Source organism: Pinus tabuliformis, chromosome J (genome assembly GCF_031772625.1).
Source record: "Pinus tabuliformis cultivar Carrire ecotype Pingquan chromosome J, CPIR1, whole genome shotgun sequence".
In the NCBI taxonomy this organism is placed as follows: Eukaryota; Viridiplantae; Streptophyta; class Pinopsida; order Pinales; family Pinaceae; genus Pinus; species Pinus tabuliformis.
The window spans coordinates 824380121-824398784 of NC_142295.1; the positions used below are offsets into that span (position 1 = coordinate 824380121).

General features: G+C 40.6%; 1 long non-coding RNA gene across 1 annotated transcript in view; it reads right to left on the reverse strand.

The window, feature by feature from the left end:
• Positions 1 to 17966, reverse strand: part of LOC149229247 (uncharacterized) — a 66019-nt gene extending 48053 nt beyond the window's left edge. Inside the window, exons 1-3 of the long non-coding RNA XR_016248378.1 lie at positions 17747 to 17966; positions 17580 to 17652; positions 17378 to 17396 (exon numbers count right to left, since the gene is read on the reverse strand). This is a non-coding gene — a long non-coding RNA (uncharacterized LOC149229247). The remainder of the gene's footprint in view (positions 1 to 17377; positions 17397 to 17579; positions 17653 to 17746) is intronic.
• Positions 17967 to 18664: the final 698 nt, after the last annotated feature.

Below are 18664 nucleotides of genomic sequence, written 5' to 3' on the forward strand. Positions count from 1 at the left end.
AACCATCCCTATCCTTACAAGGGTGAAGGTCTAGAGAGGAAGTTTCACCTTAGAATAGGTCTAATAAAATAAACCAAGAGCACTTTACATCACACATTACGTCATTGCAATATCTCTTATGTTTATGCCATCTTGAAGTTATCTCATGCCATAGTTGATCAAGTTTCATTTTCAAGCATTATTTATCTTCAAGTAGCATTTTACACTTGCAAATTTTTTTTTAAATTTACTTTCAAGCATTTACATTCTTGTACTTGAAATATTTTCATTTGAAGCTCATTTGCTTATCTTTAAGTATTCTCTTATTTTATCGATGCAATTTTACGTTCAAGTATATTTCACGTCAGCAAATCTTACTTTCAAGTATAATTGTATCTTAAGCATTTTACTTGCTATCTTTTTCACTTGCATGTTCTTACTTTACAAGTACTATTTATTCCCTTGAGCATTTCATTTTGCAAGTTTACTTATTTGGCACTGGTCTCATCATTTTATTTCTTGCAAAGTATCCTTCATATTGGTATCATTACTTTATATATTTGTTCATAAATGATTATCTCTATATACTCATGGTGATCTTATTTACTTGTTGAAGTATTTACATGGTTCAAGTGGTTTATTGTAAATCTGTAATTTGATGGTTGACATATCTCTTGGCTAACTTATCATTTATCTCCTATAACTTGCTTAGTGTAGCAGTAACCAAGTCTTAGATTTCCTTAAGGTCTACCCCCCTTGGCTTTGACTAGGAGAGAGCCTAGACGGAGGAGTTGGGAATTGGGTGACAGACCCAACTCACCGTTTTCCCCCAAGGCCACACCAATTGGAGTTAGAGATTGTCTCCATGCTAACCTTAGGTGCGGATTTAAGCAGCAACAAGGTCAACTCCTTTAGACCTTCAATCTGCCTCACAAAACAATGACAAAACAACCAACTTACTTATTGATGTAGCCTCTTCTCAAACAACCTTTTCAATCCTCCTTTGTCATTTGTTACCTGGCTATCCTTTGCCTTCTTCTCACAGAGATTTGGCTCCTTCAGATCTTTGTACAAGCAGTTGCTCACAATGATGAAATCCTTCAGACCTCTTGCATATATCAGCTCCAAAACACTTCAGTTACTCATAGTCACTTTGTCCCTACAAATTCACTGCATAATCAGCCTTTGACCTTGTTGTTCAAGGCTCCGTTTATGAACATACTTCAAAGTATACACTTAGCAACCTTTCCTTTCTCAGAACAGCAGTACTATTTTATGCCTTGCTGGCCTCTACACAGGCATGAAGCAACTCGGACTGTTTTCACAAGCCTCCTAAGCCCTTCGGTACCCCTTCCTTTGTTTGTGCCCTTCTTGGACATGCCTCGACCAAGTCTGCCAGGCACCCTAAGGTACTTTGGCCCTATTTCATGTGCCCTAAAGCTTTTCGGCCCTGTACTAGGGCTTCAACATTGCTACCACAGTGAACAAAACTCGGCCTACGGCAATTTCCTTCAACATAACCTCTCGGTAGCCTTCCTTTTGATCAACCAACAGACAAGCACTAACTCAGGCAACCTTCTTTTGATCCTCCAATGGTTAGACAAGCAGCTCAACTTCTTTTTCTAGCTCGGAAATCACAGAACACATGCAACTCATCCCTCCTTGAAGGTTTGCGGCTCTCCTCTCTTGTCTTGATGTTCTTACAAGGAGCAGAAGCTATGTTGTGAGACCTCTCCATTGGTCTCTCCAATATATGCTCTCCAATCATTGTCTTAGGGGCCCTTAACTCCATTAAAGTGTCTCCTCCACAATAATTAGAATAAACATATAGTTTCTTTGGGTCTTAAACCCATGGCTTTGGGTCCAAAACCCACTAGCTTGGGTATTTAGCCCACAAAGTGGGTCAAATCCTCACAAGTCAAGTACCCTAGCCTTGTGGGAGTAAAGCTACACTTTTCAACAAAAATTTTGGGGGGTGTTGTAGACGCTATTATCCAAATACATGAATAAATGTGCCATCCAACTCCTCAAGTGAGCATTTCTAACCAAAATGGCATGGAAACATGTGCAAGGCATCTTCAAGTCCTCATCAAGATAATAGAGAGTTGACATAATGGAGTACTCAAGTGAAAGAGCATAAAAGCTCAAACTCCAAAATAGATGACCAACTCCAATGAATATACAACAAGAATCCTCCAAGTTGGCATGCATGACACCAAGTCATCCATAGAACATGGTAGGTGTAGTGGGTCTCCCACTTGTTTGCTCTTGCAATGCATGCATTCCTCTTATGTTGTTGTATTTCTATCATGCCAAGTAGAAGCCCAAGAGTAGGGATATTGCAAAGAGAGGGTTGTATGGAACCACTAGATGCAATTTGTTTGCTTAAAGAGGAATGCCATCATTATCCCTTCCACTATGTGAGGTTTCCTTGTAGTTGTGTGTTGTTTAAATTTTCCCATGGAACTCTAAAGCTACTACTGAGAGAGTAGAAACCTGGAGTGGAACCAAGAGGAGAGAAGACTGCATAAGAGCATTTGTTCATTGGAGTAGAGAAGTAAGGGTTCTGCTTGCCTAGGTGCCAAGGCTAGCATAGGAACCCACAAGACAACCACTTATCAGAATATTAATTTATTTAACTACTTCCTAAATTAGGCTTAGGAAAATTTTAAAATCCTAAAGTCAACGTATGATTTAATCTCAGCCCCTAATTGAGATCTAATCTCAGTCGTTGAGAGTGATTGTGGGGCTTAGGTCGAAATTATAAGAGGAGATAGAGCGAAGAAGTGGCCAATTCTTTGCGCATAAGCAATGTGTGTCAGATCAACGAAGGGAGAGACTAGGGTTTCAACAGATTGCAGAGTTTGAGCAACCTAATAGGAGAAATCGAGTGAGGGTCAAATTGCTCTAACTCAGACAACCTTAGAGCAACCATTCAACTCGCATGTGTGCGCAAAGAAATTAGAGGAAATTTCAGCCTAAAAGTGGCCTCCTAAGTAAAAATAATAAAATAAGAATTATGAATTTCGGAGGGAAAATAACAAAACTACCTTTTTTTACTTGTATTTTTTGCTTATCTCCTTATCGATTTACCCAAATTTCAAGTGCAGACACTCGTTGGATGCGGAATTAATTTTCACATCCAATGAGTACCCATTATGCATACTTTTGAGAAGATCCACATTGATAAAAATTGAAGATATATTAAAAAAACGTGTTCAACACTTGAAATTTGGGTAAACCTATAAGGAGATAAGTAAAAAATACAAGTAAAAAAATTAGTTTTTCTTCTTTTCCCTCCAAAATATTGACATGTACCTCTTTTTAAATTTAAAAGATTTTGATTGGTTACCATATTATGACATGGAAATTACGTGAAAATTTCATGGGCATTTGTAGGCTGAAATTTCCTATAATGGACAAGGTCGTGCGCAAATAGGCAGAACAGCATAGCCATACGGTAGAACGAGTGCGTAGAAGGAGTTCGATTATCTTTGGGGGAGCTAATCAGTTTTTTTCTTTGGTGAAAGGGAAGCTTTCCCTTGCTAAAAAATTTACTGAAGCTTACCTTTTGTTGAAAATGATAAAAGACATGGACAAAGGGCACTACAAGGGAGCGAGCTGAACGAGGGTTTGGACCAACAGGGGATTATTGCTGGTAACCATGGAGGGGTGAGGAGGGGGGAGTTCCACTCCCTCCTACAGTCATGTAGTTGCGAACAGAAGCAAGGAAGCTGGTTCGAATCGCTTCAAGAAACCAATGGAGGCAGAAACGAAGAGTATTAGCACAGAAAAGCCGGAAAACATCAGTTCTCATGAACAGGAAGAGAATCATGAGGAAGTCAGAGGAGAGAAGAGAACAGGAGGCAGCAGTCAAAGAGCTGAGCACAAGAGTGTGACAGGACTCTGTAAACCCAGGTCAGCCATTAAACCCCAGGTTGTTTTAAATAATCCAGCGCTACAGGAGCACAGGGATCACATGGCGGCATACGCAGTTATATGTAAATTTATGGGGATATGGCCAACGGAGAAGGCTTTGCAAGTATGGATAAGAAACCACTGGAAACCAAAGGGGGAAATAAACCTTCACCTTGGGTCCAAGGGATTCTTCACAGTGGTGTTCACAAACCTAGAGGACAAAGACAGAGTGTTCGAAGGAGGACCATATTTTTATGCTGCGGCAGGCCTCTACATGCGACCATGGGTGATGAATTTTGTCCCAGAACGAGAAACATTCACATCAGTACACATATGGATAAGACTCTACTCCCTACCTTTAGATTACTAGCTGTCGGAATCCTTAAAAGCCATAACCAATAAATTAGGTCATTTTTTAAAAATATCAGAGGCGACTATGCGAGAAAAATACGCCTCCTTTGCCCGCATATGTGTAGAAATGGACCTATCAGGAGCACTTCCGGACGAAATCATTCTAGAAGTATATGATGAAGAATAGGTGCAGGCGGTGGACTATAAACATGTCACATTCAGATGCTATAAATGTCATGAACACGGGCACCTCTTCAGAGATTGCCCTTTAAACAAACTGGAGGACAATATGAAAACCAACACAGGCAAAGACCCTGAAGGCTTTACCAAGATGGGAGGCAAAGGGAAAGAAGGAAAAAAGTACCAAAGGAAAACTAACGAGGATAAACAACCAAGTCATAACAGTTTCAAGATTTTAGAAGAAGGTGGGAACAATGGGATGAACCAAGCATCGGAGGATAATCCTGCAGAGAAGGAAAAAGATGCTAGCATGGAGGATGTACCTAAGAACAGCAAACTAAAGGAAGATCTGCCAAGTAGCATGGAACTTGGCAGGGACCATGAGATGACCCCAAGTGAAGTTGGAACGGAGGACCAAGAACTACAAGAGATTCTCGAGAGGGAGAATCTCGATCTAGAAAAGTTCCTGCAGCAGGGAACCACCAAAGGGATTGATTCTCTACCACAAGAGGAGTTTGACAGAGTGCAACAGCTCTTCTTCTGGAGATATCAAGCAAAGGGTTTTGGAGTCAAAAGAAACCATGACAGCCAGGAAAATAGAGGGGTTAAAACGATGGAGGTAACATCGGGACACTCTTCCAAGAACCCAGGCAGGAAAAGAGGAAGGAAAAGACAGAATGAGCTGCTGACAAAGTGTGGGAAACTCATGATTAACTCAAGTGAGATGAAATATCTTACTAGTTACTCATTTACAAACCTTTCATAATGAAGCTCACGACCTGGAAAATTAAGGGTCTAGGAAGTAAAAGGAAACAAAGAAATCTTAGCAATAGAATAAAAGAAGAAAAACCAAATATGGTGTTTATCCAGGAAACAAAATGTTCAATAGATAAAATCAGAGAGATACATAGCAAATGGCTCATTAAGTATGAGCATCTAGAAGTTAAAGCAGACAACACGACAAGAGGGATTCTCACACTCTGGAATCCCCAGAAACTTGGAATCCTAGATGCTGAAGCATCCAGGAACTACCTTTCAATGGTGATCCAACCTTTGGGTGATAAGGAAATATATATGATCACAAATGTCTATGGTCCTCAAAAACTTGAAGACAAACTCAGGCTTCTCACCTCACTGGAGGAGTTGAGAGAGAGACATCCTGTTATGCCTTGGATTCTGGGAGGGGACTTTAATATGATCAGATCTCTTATAGAAAAAAAAAGCGGGACCAGAACACTAGGCAGAGACTCCATTGCCTTCCAGAACTTCCTAAACAACATGAGGCTAGTGGACACGGAGACAATAAATGGTACCTTCACTTGGAACAATAAGAGGGGAGGGGCTTCTCAAGTTGCCTCTAAACTAGATAGATTTATAATCTCGGAGGACCTCCTTCTCACTGGCCTTGACTTGACTGCATTAATCCTTCCTTTTGGAGGCTCAGATCACTGGCCTATCCAACTTGAAGCTTCTTTTATAGGCACTCCGAGGAACAGACCTTTTAGGTTTGAAAATGTCTGGCTCACCCACCCTGACTTCATCAGTAATATTGGTAAATGGTGGGTGGAAGATTTGCCCGTTCAAGGCACTAATATGTTCCTACTACAACAGAGGTTGAAACACATCAAACTCAGGCTTAAAGAATGGAACAAAAAGGAGTTTGGCAATATTTTCAAAGCCAAAAGAGAAGTTGAACAGAAACTACAAGGAATTAATTAGATCCTCATCACAGATGGCTTTACCGAGGAAAGAAAAATGCAAGTTGACTCTCTTCAACAGGAATGGGAAGACAGATGCCAGCAAGAGGAGATCTTCTGGAGACAGAAATCGAGAGTGCAATGGCTTAAAGAAGGGGAAAGAAACACAAAGTTTTTTCACAAGTCAACCGTGGATCACAGGTCACATAACAGGATTTCAAAACTTAGAGATACTCATGGGAAAGAGCTCAGTACCCACAAAGAAATGGAAAGTGCTCTGGTACAACATTTCCAAAGCATAGCAAAGGAGCCTCTCGTAGACAGATCACAATTTATCAACAACTTCACAAAGTACATTCCAAAGCTTGTAACCAAGGAAGACAATTACAATCTTAACAGGCCAGTGATTGAAGAGGAAGTTAATGAAGTCATCAAAGAAATGCAAAATGGGAAAGCTCCAGGACCGGATGGGTTCAATGTAGACTTCTTCAAAGCATGTTGGGAAATAGTCAAACAAGATATCCTTGATGTTGTGGAGGACTCGAGAAGATCCAAAACAGTTTTGAGGGCGCTTAATGCTTCTTTCATAGCTTTGATTCCAAAGGAGGAAAAAGCTATGACACCAGATAGATTCAGACCCATAGCTTTATGCAATGTGGTGTACAAAATTATTTCCAAAGTAATTGCAAACAGACTCAAGCCCCTTCTTCCAATGCTTGTGTCTGAGGAGCAAACTGGATATGTGGAAGGAAGGAAAATTCTAAACAACATCATTCAAGCTCACGAGGTGGTTCATTCTCTTAAGAGCAATAAGCAAGCGAGTATGATCATACAGCTTGACCTAGCGAAAGCTTATGACAAGCTAAATTGGTCGTACATCAGGGAAGTACTAAAAGCGTATGGCTTCGACCACAACTAGATAAGATGGGTAATGGCCCTTGTTACCACAGCTAATTTTTCAATCCTGCTTAATGGCTCTCCATCCAGAACCTTTAGGCCTTCAAGAGGCCTCCAACAAGGAGATCTGCTCTCCCCCTTCCTCTTTATTCTCATGATGGAAGGATTAGGCAAAGCGATTAAATCCGCCAATATAGAAGGAAGAATCCAGGGTCTCAAACTCACCCCGAATGGGGATGCCTTGACTCATCAACAATTTGTGGATGACACTATGCTGCAGGGTACACCCACGGTCAAGGAAGCTAAAGCGTTCAAACAAATCCTGAACGACTTTGCTATGGCCGCTGGTATAGAGGTAAGCCTCACCAAATCAAAAATTTTCTTTTTTAATACTGACATTGCTATTCAGAGAAACCTCTCCAGAATTCTCGGCTTTCAAAGAGATCAGTTACCATCCAAATATCTGGGAATACCTCTCACTGACAAACCTCTAAGCAAGGAAGTTTGGGAGCCAGTGACTAATAGACTGCAGGACAAAATTAGGAAATGGACAAGCAGGTCTTTGAATTTAGCAGGATGGCTAGTGCTTACAAAGGTTGTCCTACAAACTATTCCCACCTTCATGTTTTCAGCTCTTCCTGCCCCTAAAGGAGTTTTGCAACTCATCAGGAATATTCAAAGAGATTTTCTTTGGGGCAAAGGGGAAGAGGAAAAAAAAATGGGCTCTAGTAGCTTGGGATAAGCTCTGTAAACCTAAGACCCATGGGGGTTTGGGACTTCATGACCCTGAAGCCCTTAGCAAAGTCTTGGGGACAAAACTTTGGTGGAGATGGATAAAGGAATCGGCAACCCCATGGGCCAAGCTCTGGAAACAGAAGTATGCAAATAATTGATAAGAAAGGGATCATATTTGGATGTCTGGGTGCATCAAGAGCTCCCACATTTGGAATAGTGCTTGGAAGAATAGAGCCATAGTTCAAAAGCACAATTTCTGGGAGATCAGAGATGGAAACCTAGCCTAGCTTTGGGAGGATAACTGGCAGCAGGAACCTAACCTGTGTAAAGAAGAATTATCCAATCTTAAGAATGACACTGACAATAAAGGTTTACTCAGGGTAAGTGACTTCTGGGATCAGACAAGGAACAAGGATAAATGGAGAACATGGAAGAACCTGGGATATAGTGAAGAGAGCCCTTTGAAAGCCCAAGCAGAAGCTTTTGCAATTATCTTGGAACAAAGAAAGATTTTAACATCTACATCGTCTGACCAACTAAGATGGGGAAGAAACAATGAAGGCAACTTCAACCTCAAAGAAGCCAAAAAAATTGCCATTGGGCTTGACTTTCCAAACCCTGATAAGGTATGGAAGGACCTATGGCAGAACTCGCACTGGATGAAAATCAAATTGTTCATGTGGTTGGTGCAACATAAAAAAATTCTGACTTGGGAAAATCTTCGGAAAAGAGGTTTAGTTGGTCCATCTAGATGCCAGTTATGTGGTCTACAAGAAGAAACGATGGATCACCTACTCAACCTCTGCCCATTCACCTCTACCTTGTGGAATTGGGTAGCCTCAATCTTCAGGCAAACTGACAAGGACGCATCCAGCATTACTGGCACTTTAAAGAATTGGCAGAAAGACTTCTCAAAAAATGAAAAAGTCAACAAAGCTTGGACTCTGGTTCCAGGTTTTTTGATCTGGGATGTCTGGAAAGAACGCAACAATAGGATTTTCAAGAACAGAATTGGCTCAACCCAGAGCATCATAGCTCAAATTATAAGACAGCTCAAAGAAACTGTGAGTACCTTTCTAAAGAAACCCCCCGAAAACCCTCCTCTAAACCAGGATGCACATATACTTTTGCAATTGGGTCTCTAGTTGTCGATCCCCCAGGGCATAAGCAAGATCGTAAGCCATACAACAACGGGTAAGGAATTCTGGCAACCTCCTCCACATGGTTTTCTAAAATTTAATATAGATGGAGCCTTTAAAGGAAACCCTAAAGTGGCTGGTTATGGCGGAGTCATAAGAGATGAGCAGGGATACATACAAGTCATCTTTCATAGTCATTTGGGGAATGCCACTAATAATATGGCGGAACTCATGGCCTTAGAGCAATGCCTAGAAATCTTGATTAAGTCAGATTTACACAATGCTATCGTAGAAGCAGACTCTGAATTGATAATTAATTCGGTCAAGAAGATATGCAACGGTACAGCACCAGAAAAAGTGTCAAAACACTGGCAGTTATTACAGGTCTATCAACGTATACAATCCCACCTAAGAGCCCTAAGAACACTCAAATTTGTTCACGTACGCAGAACAGCCAACAAGTTAGCGGATCGCTTAGCGAATGAAGGAGTGCTCTGTTCAAGAAGTAATAGAAGATATGCTTGGGCATCGACACCCTCAGGGAAATTGCGCGAGGACTGTCACAGACAGGCGATCAAAGGCAAGGAGTATTTTCAGAGTATGAAAATTAAGCAATCAGGAGACTGATGGAAACCGTAGTAAATGGACCAATCGCAAGGGCTAAACAGCGAGCTGGTTGGTAGGCAACCGACCATAGATTGCCTTGGAATCCACCATCCTATGGATTTCGGGCGAAAAACCACATAGAGGTTAAAACTTCAAACGGACCCGAGAAGCAATAGTGAGGTGATCTATGATACTCATCGGGTTCGTAAGATAAAATAAAGAGTGGGCAAGTTGCCGACCCGAAATTAGCTCTGGACCGTCGAATCTCCGAGGGTAGGATCGCACAGTGATCGGGGTGAAAATATGATCGAAGGTTAATCCTCAAGCGGACCCGAAAAAAATATAGAGCAGCGGTTTTGTTTCTCATTGGGTCCATAAGATAAATTAAAGAGTGGGCAAGTTGATGGCCTGAAATTAGCTATTGACCATCAGATCTCCGAGGGTAGGATCACACGGTGATCGGAGTGAAAATCAGATCGTAGGTTAATCCTCAAGCGGACCCGAAAATATATAGAGTGGCAATTTTGTTTCTCATCGGTCCGTAAGATAAATTAAAGAGTGGGCAAGTTGATGGCCCGAAATTAGCTATTGACCGTCGGATCTCCAAGGGTAGGATCGCATGGTTTTCGGGTTGTAAAGACAACCAAAGGTTAAGGATTGTGTTTAAGACATAGGCGAATGCATTGTAGGCCTTCATTTATGTGGGCCCTCGACATCAAGGGCTTTCGGGTTTGTTGATGAGCGAGACTTTTGACTTTTAGCAGACCTGAGAGAACCTCTGAACCTTTTAATCTCTATTTCGGGTTCGGAAAGCAGGTTTCGTGTGCGCTGGTTATCCAGAGAGCCACTCTGAGGATGGTTAGATAGACAGGGCTGATTCTTTGTACTCTCTATTGGACGGAATGTTTTGACAACAGTCCTGTTGTAGTTTTGTTTGAGTTAGGCTCGGGGTTGAGTCAACCCAGCTGTCTGTTGAGTGTTCACAGAGTTGGTGTTGTTGTTGTACAATACGTAATTTTTCTTGACTAATGGAAGGCTCACTCTTACTTGATCAAAAAAAAAATGATAAAAGACACATAGTTTGTAGGTTTTCTCAAAGTTGGGTTTCCTGGATATATCTTATGTTCTATTAGCTGAATGTGTTTGTCTCTTGATTTACTTATTTCCGTTCTATATACTAAGTTAGAAAACTCAATGTATTTGTAATTTAAGTTTCCAAAACAAATGTTTGTATTTCTGGTAGCACACTTAGAAAATTGCAAATCGGTGACTGGGTTTTAAGGAAAACTAACATGGCATCAGAGCATAGCCTCTAATTGAAGACCAAACACATATTTTATCTTCAAGAGCAGGTTTTGTGATTTAGAGGGAGCGAGTTCACCAGTTCGATTTGGTTGTTAGGCTTTCTAGAAAGTACAAATTGACAGTATGGCATATCAGGGCCTCAAATTCGAGGATAGGTTGGACGATGCATCCAACTTTTGTTCTTGGCGTGAGAGAATTGTCATTGTACTGGAGGAGAAAGGGGTGTGGTAATTTGTTGATAATGTCCCAGTTGCACCCAATGACCCTCAGTAGTTAGCTGCGCATAACCAACAAAATGCTAAGGCAAGAAAAATCATCATGGAGGGAGTCAAAGACCACATTATTCCTCACTTGACTGAGAAGAAGAATCCGAAAGCCTTGTGGACTGCCATCGTTGGCCCCTATCAGAGTTTGAGCGAGGCCAGGAAACTAGTGTTGAAGGATAAATTGCGGACTATTAAAATGTCCAAGTTTGATTTTGTTGTGTCTTACCTCACCAAGTTTACCCGAGTGAGGGAAAATTTGGTTGGTGTGGACGAGGCAATTCCAAATAGGGATTTGATAAAAATTTCCTTGTTGGGTTTCACCAAATCTTGGCAAGCCTTCACAGATGGATCTGTGCCACAAAAAGGCTTACAGGTTGGGAGCGATTATGGGGTGAATGTGTCCAAGAAGAGATTCACAAACAAGCTCAATCTGGGTCTCGTGTTAAGACCAAGGAAGATGAAGAAAATTTTTCCATAGCCAACAAAGGGGACAAGTCAAAGGGTAAAAAGAGTAGTGGTGGTGGAGAGTCAAGCTCCAAGGGTGAGAAGAAGAAGAAAGATATCAGCAAGATCAAGTGTCGTTTGTGCCACCAATTCAGACATTATGCTACTAAGTGTCCTAATAGGAAGAAAGGGTCCAAGAAGGACCATGTAGCAATCTCTTTGGAGATAGATGAGTTCTCTTCTCATTTTGAGAAGGAACTTTCACTCGTTGCTTGTATGGCAAGCTCAATGACTACTAGTTTATGGTATGTGGACAACGGTGCATCCTGTCACATGACGGGGAAAAGGAACTACTTCAGCAAATTGTCAGAAAGGGGTATGCAGTTTGACATTGAGATGGGAGATGATGGGAAGTACTGAGTCAAGGGCACTAGTACAATCCGATTTGAGAGAGAGTCTGGAAACCCTTTGTATCTCAGAGATGTCCTTTGCATACTAGGGCTTAAGAAAAATTTAATTTCAGTTTCAACATTGGAGGATAAAGGGTGCAACTACAAAGTAACCTTCAGACAGGGTAGGGCTTTTATAAAATCCTCAAACTCCAAGGTGGCTAAGCAGATTTCGGTTAGGCATAAGAGCCTGTACAAATTACAGTTTGAGAAGTGGCAACATTAACCAGCAGAGGGAGCAGTGACTCAGGTAGCCAGCTTGGGGAGTTATGGCATAGGCGCATGGGGCATCTACACCATGGAGCACTAAAGATTTTCAAGGAGATAGCAATAGGGCTGCCACAGTGCAGCGTGGATGAGGTGTGCAAGGGTTGCACACTTGGCAAGTATGTTAAAACCTCTTTTCCTAGTAGAGACAACAAGGTCAAGGGCATCTTGAACTTTGTTCACTCAGATGTTTGTGGTCCCTTCTCTACAACATCCCTTAGTGGGTACAAGTATTATGTCACCTTCATAGATGATCATTCAAGGAAGACCTAGATATTTTTCATGAAAAGGACAAATGAATTCTTCTCGAAGTTTCAGGAGTTTAAGGCCTTGATTGAGAACCAAATTGGCAAGAAAATCAAGGCATTGAGGTCTGATAATGGTGGGGAGTACACCTCAAATGCATTCAAGGAGTTGTGTGCCAAGGAGGGCATCAGGAGGGAGCTGACTACACCATATAATCCTTAGCAAAACAGGGTGGCAAAGCACAAGAACAGGGCCATAGTTGGAGTGGCCAAAGCCATGTTGCATGACTAGGGGCTACCCAAGTTTCTTTGGGTTGAGGCATGCAATATAGCAGTTTTCTTGCAGAACCAGAGCCCACACAAAGTGTTGGGGTGAGTTACACCAAAGGAGGCTTTTACAGGAAAGAAACTGGATGTGTCACATTTTTAGATATTTGGTAGTTTAGTGCACTGCCATGTACCAAAGGATAAAAGGAAGAAGTTGGAGCCCACAGTAGAGAAGGGCATCTTCATGGGCTACAGTAAGACATCCAAGGGATACAGGGTGTATATCCCAGCACTCTAAAAAAAATCATCAGGAGAGATGTGAAGTTTGAGGAGGATAGGGCCTTGAGTAAGTCCTTAGAGCATGAGCAAACTATTGTACAAGAGGAGGATCATTAGGCTCCCAAGCAGGAGGCTCAACCAGCACCTCAGACTATAGTTAAACATGTTGATGGGTAGGTCGAGCAACATAAGGATGAGGGGGGCACGCAGTTGGAGGAGAGAGTGGAACCCACTCAAGTTGTGACTCCCAGCACAGGGAGAACGAGAGCGAGATGGGCAAACCATTTGATCCAAGAGGAGCAAGAGCGAATTGGTACTCCTAACACATCAGTTCGACAGAGCAAACAGCCATAGCAGTACACAAGATACATGGCACTTATGACAGAGTTCTTGGATGCCAAGCCTTCCAGTTACTAAGAGGCAGCCACTCAACAAGTCTGGAGAGATGCCATGGTGGAGTATGCCTCCACCATGAAGAATGATGTCTGGGAAGTGGTGTTGAGGCCAAAGGGAAAATCTATGGTGGGCTCTCGTTGGGTCTACAAGATCAAGCATGGGTTTGATGGGAGCATCTATAAATATAAGGCAAGATTTGTGGCAAAGGGGTTCTCGCAAGTAGAAGGGATCGACTATGGCGAGACCTTTGCCCCAGTGGCCAAATATTCATCTGTCAGAACTACCATAGCGATTACAACGTAGATGAGGTGGAAGATCTACTAGATGGACGTTGAAACAACATTCCTCAATGGGATTGTTGAGAAGGAGATATATATTGAGCAGTTGAAGGGGTTTGAGACATGCAAACACATGTATGCAGACTCGAGAGCTTTGTATGGGTTCAAACAAGATCCACGAGCATCGTATGCTCAAATAGACAGTTACCTTCAAGGATTGGGCTTCACCAAGAGTAAAGCAGACCCCAACCTCTACTACATTGTTGTTGGAGGTGAGCCACTTATTCTTGTGTTATATGTGGGTGATCTAATTTTCAGAAGCGCAGATAAGCTCATCCAAAAGTGCAAGATAGATCTTGCAGGTGAGTTTGAGATGAAGGATATGGGGTTGATGCACCATTTCCTTGAGCTAGAGGTTTGGCAGAGAGATGAGAGATCTTCTTGAGGAAAGACAAGTATTCCTTGGAGGTTTTAAGGAGATTTCACATGCAGGATTGCAGACCCATGACCATGCCTCTAGTTACAAACTAGAGGAAGGTTGACACATCCAGGATGGAGTGAGTAGACCCCACACTTTACTGAAGGTTGATAGGACCGTTTATGTATTTGGTAAACACATGGCTAGACATATGTTTTGCAATTAACTCTTTGAGTTAATTTATGGTCGAGCCTACCAAAGCGCATTGGGTTGCTGCCAAGCATGTATGAGATATCTCAGGGAGACAGTAGAGTACGGATTGTGGTATAGACAGGGTGATGGGGTGAAGCTTGAGGGCTTCACTAATGCAGATTGGGTAGGGAGTTCCACAAACAAGAAGAGCACATTGGGAAGCACATTTAGTGTTGGATTAGCAGTTGTTTCATGGTTCACCTTGAAGCAGAGATTTGTTGCATTAAGCTCAACTGAGGCCAAATACATGGCTGCCAGTCTAGCAGAATGTGAAGCTATCTGGTTGAGGAAGTTGCTCATGGGCTTGTTTCTACAGGTGTTATAGCCCAATATGATACATTGTGATACACTATGACAATCAAAGTTGCATCAAACTCTCTATGAATCCAATGTTTCACAACCGCTCAAAGCACATCGACATACGTTATCACCACATTAGGGACATTGTTCAGAGAGGTATTGTTACACTCCAATATGTACCAACAAAGGAGCAGACAACAGACATTCTAACCAAGGCTTTGCCAGGAAGAAAAATTGTTTATCTCAAAGAGAAGTTGGGTGTAGTGTAGAACACCTTCCTCCCTAAGAGAGAGTGTTGATTGGAGTAGAGAAGGGTTCTACTTGCCTAGGTGTCAAGGCTAGCCGAGGGACCTACAAGATAGTCACTTAGCAGAATATTAATTTATTTAACTATGTCCTAAAGTTAGGAAAAATTTAAAATCCTAAAGTCAACTTATGATTTAATCTCAGCCCTTCATCAAGACCTAATATCAGCCATTGAGAGTGATTGTGGGACTTAGGTCAAAAATATAAGAGGAGATAGAGCAAAGAGGTGGCCAGTTCATTGGGCATAAACAATGTGTGTCAGATCAGCTAAGGGAGAGACTAGGGTTTCAACAGATCGTGGAGTTACAGAGACCTAGTAGGAGAAATCAAGTGAGGGCCGGATTGCTCAAACTCAGACAGCCTCGGCGCAGCCATTCAGCTCGCACGTGTGCGCAAAGAGACAGGGTTGCATGCAGATAGGCCGAACTAAGCAATCATATGGCAAAATGAGTGCACAAAAGGAGTTCGATTTTCTTTGGGGGAGCTGATCAATAATTTTTTGTGGTGAAAGGGAAGCTTTCCCTTGCTGTAAATTTTCTGAAGATTATCTTTTGCTGAAGATAATAAAAGACACACGGTTTGTAGGTTTTCCCCGAAGTTGAGGTTTCCTAGGTATATCTTGTGTTCTATGAGTTGAACGTGTTTGTCTTATGATTTATTTATTTCTGCTGCGTATGCTGAGTTAGAAAACTTAGTGTATTTGTAATTTAAGTTTACAGAACAGGTGTTATTTGTATTTCTGGTAGCACACTTAGAAAATTGCAAATCAGTTACTATGTTTTAAGGAAAACTAACAACATTGTGTGCATTTTTCCACCCAACTGAAAGAGAGGCTTACAGACCAACATTATCTGTTGTGGTTTTCTTCCTGCATCTGCGGATGGATGGCAGTGAAGAGTTGATATTTTCCCCACTCCAGTAAGTGGGATGATGGGTTTATTGTGAGATTTCTGCTATCGGAAGCTGAATTTGAGATAGAGACAGCCCATTGTCCATGTCATTGCACAGCCTTGGCTCAGTGTGGCAATTGTGTAGGATTAAAGTAAATAATTTCCTAGCTGCCATTCGGTATGTTGCAGTTGATATGCATATAACTTACAAGTCATGATGTCATGCGTCTCATTCTAGAATCTATTTCCTCTTGTGTTTATTAATGGAAAAGATAAAATTTTTGAGATAACTGCAGTATGTTTGTCAAAATGTATAATATACTATGATGTGTATACAGCTTTAAAAATCCACATTCAATTCTGTCTTAAAGGCTGAATCAGCATGTGATTGCGCTAAGGAAAACCCATCTAGAAATTTTATAGAGTTGTCATAAACCATTTTGGGAGTTTATCTGATAAATTCTCTTATTGAATAACCATCTTCTATTATAGCTGACTTCAGATCGAATTCTGTGGTTACTTTAAGCACAATTGTTGTCAGTATGGAGTAAATTTCTGAGTTTATGGACCCCATTCCCTTGACGAATTATATAGTGGTCAGGAGACATTAGAACGGCTAACAAGGATTGAGTTTACAGATAACTTAAAGTACGTCCGCCGTCAGGTTTAATCTATCTTCACACTGCTTCCATGTTATTGATCTTGTTAAGGTATCTACTATTTACCAAAATTATACCAATAAAGTACACTTAATTTAACCTTTATTTTTATTTTGCCTTAAGGAGGGCTTTTAAGGAGGGCTTTTGTGAGTAGAGTTATTTAGATAACTGTCATGAAAATGAACCATATTAGCTGATTCGAGCAGCAGCAATTTAGAAAATTATATGATAGATCCCGAAAAAAATCTATAAATAAAAATGAACTACATTAACTAATTCGAATCACATCAACAATTTAAAAATCTATATAATAGATCCCGAAGAAAAATCTATGAATGCTTAAGTAGTTTGGCAGGTATTTTCCCTGCATTTATTATTTCATGATATTTGTCAAAATTTAGATTTACATAAAAAATACACTAACAGAATGCCATGGAAAAAACACTTGAACTTAATTTAAAGTTGTTCGCAAAAGGCTGTAACATTGACTAAATTCTGCGCATTTTGCTGTTGCTTTAATTGCTTCAGCTATTTTACTGTAATTTAATCTCAGATACTGACATCAACGAATAGGCCCCAAATTAATTTGGTATTTTCTTCAGTTATAATTCCTGAGGAAGGATTCAATGACACTTTTTTTATTTAATGGCATTCTATTAAACCTAAACTCTCTCAATTTATCTGGATTATCTATCATACAGTGCAAAATTACCCTGAGGAAAAATAAAAATATTAGACGTTTTCCTTCAAGCAATGATTTTTTAGTTCTATAAGAAGAAAATGCATGTGTGCCAAATACAGAATCACGGAAAAGAAAATGCAAAAACGAGTATTGCATAAAGATTAATACTTACTAGGTGTACGTTCCGTAGGCTGATCGATCCCCGGTTAGAATTCGTGCCCGACCCGTTTGGCGCAGGAAAAGAAAAAGTAAATAAATATTAAACAGTGTTACTCTTTTTTCAGAAAATTAAACAGTGTTACTCTGTTTCTATAAATTTGTATTGAGCGCATTAACATACGTAAAAGAAGAAATTTCCGAATAACAAGGATTACATTGATGGTACAAAGGCACAGTGCAGGTGCCGAAGGCCACTGCCCCACCAGGAAAAACCCTTTCACTGATGGCCTGCTCAGCCATCCGAGACGGGTGTCAATTAATTGCCGCTACAAGTCATTTCCAAATAAAATGGAGTTCGATATTCGCGAATAGAAAGGCAGACCTGGTGCATGATATCGCTGACTGTTGGTGGATCGGATGTGGATGCCACCAGCCCCTCATAGTCCCGAGATTCCATGGCAAGACGATTGAATATACTACGCCCAGATTTCGCACTCGACACCTCAATGGATTATATTGAATCCCACGCTTCCCGCGTATATGTCATAATAATTCAGTATGGTTTGTTTTTCGTTCTTGTTCGATTTAGTCCCCAAAGGACTTCCAATAGCGTAGTCTAACCAGATTGTTTTTTATCCATGAAAATTTAAGCAATATTTGTCCCCAAAGAACTTCCAATAACTTCCAATAGCGTAGTCTAACCAGATTGTTTTTTATCCATGAAAATTTAAGCAATATTTTGATAAATTCAAGTAAATTTTTTTTGTAAATTTAGGTTAAATTTCAATATTTTGGGTGTTTTATAAGTTTTTGATGGCGCTGAATCCATTGCCATTTTTATAAACATGATTTAAACACTGCTTCTCTCAGATTTGTTAAATTTTTTCTACCAACCAGCCCCTATGTAAACTTGTCCCTTGCAAAATATTGTTTTCTCCTTTTTTCTATTAAATTGAATCTATGTGGGTGTGTGGCCACCATGAAAAGTTTCAATCAAATTTTCCCTATATCATTATAATATTGTGTTTTCTAATGACGCCACAAATTTGCTTGGATGGCTAATCAGAGTGTTGGAGTATTTGAAAAATAGATTTAGCACATCCAAAATCTTAAAGTTTGACAACTATAATCTAAATTTTCAAAAATTAAAATCAGAATGTTGGAGTATTTGAAAAATAGATTCAACACATCAAAATCCTAAAGTTTGACAATTGTAATCCAAATTTTCAAAAATTTATGCCGGATTTTGTCATAATCTTACTCAAATTACCATTATTTTCCTAGCTAATTTATGGGTTCT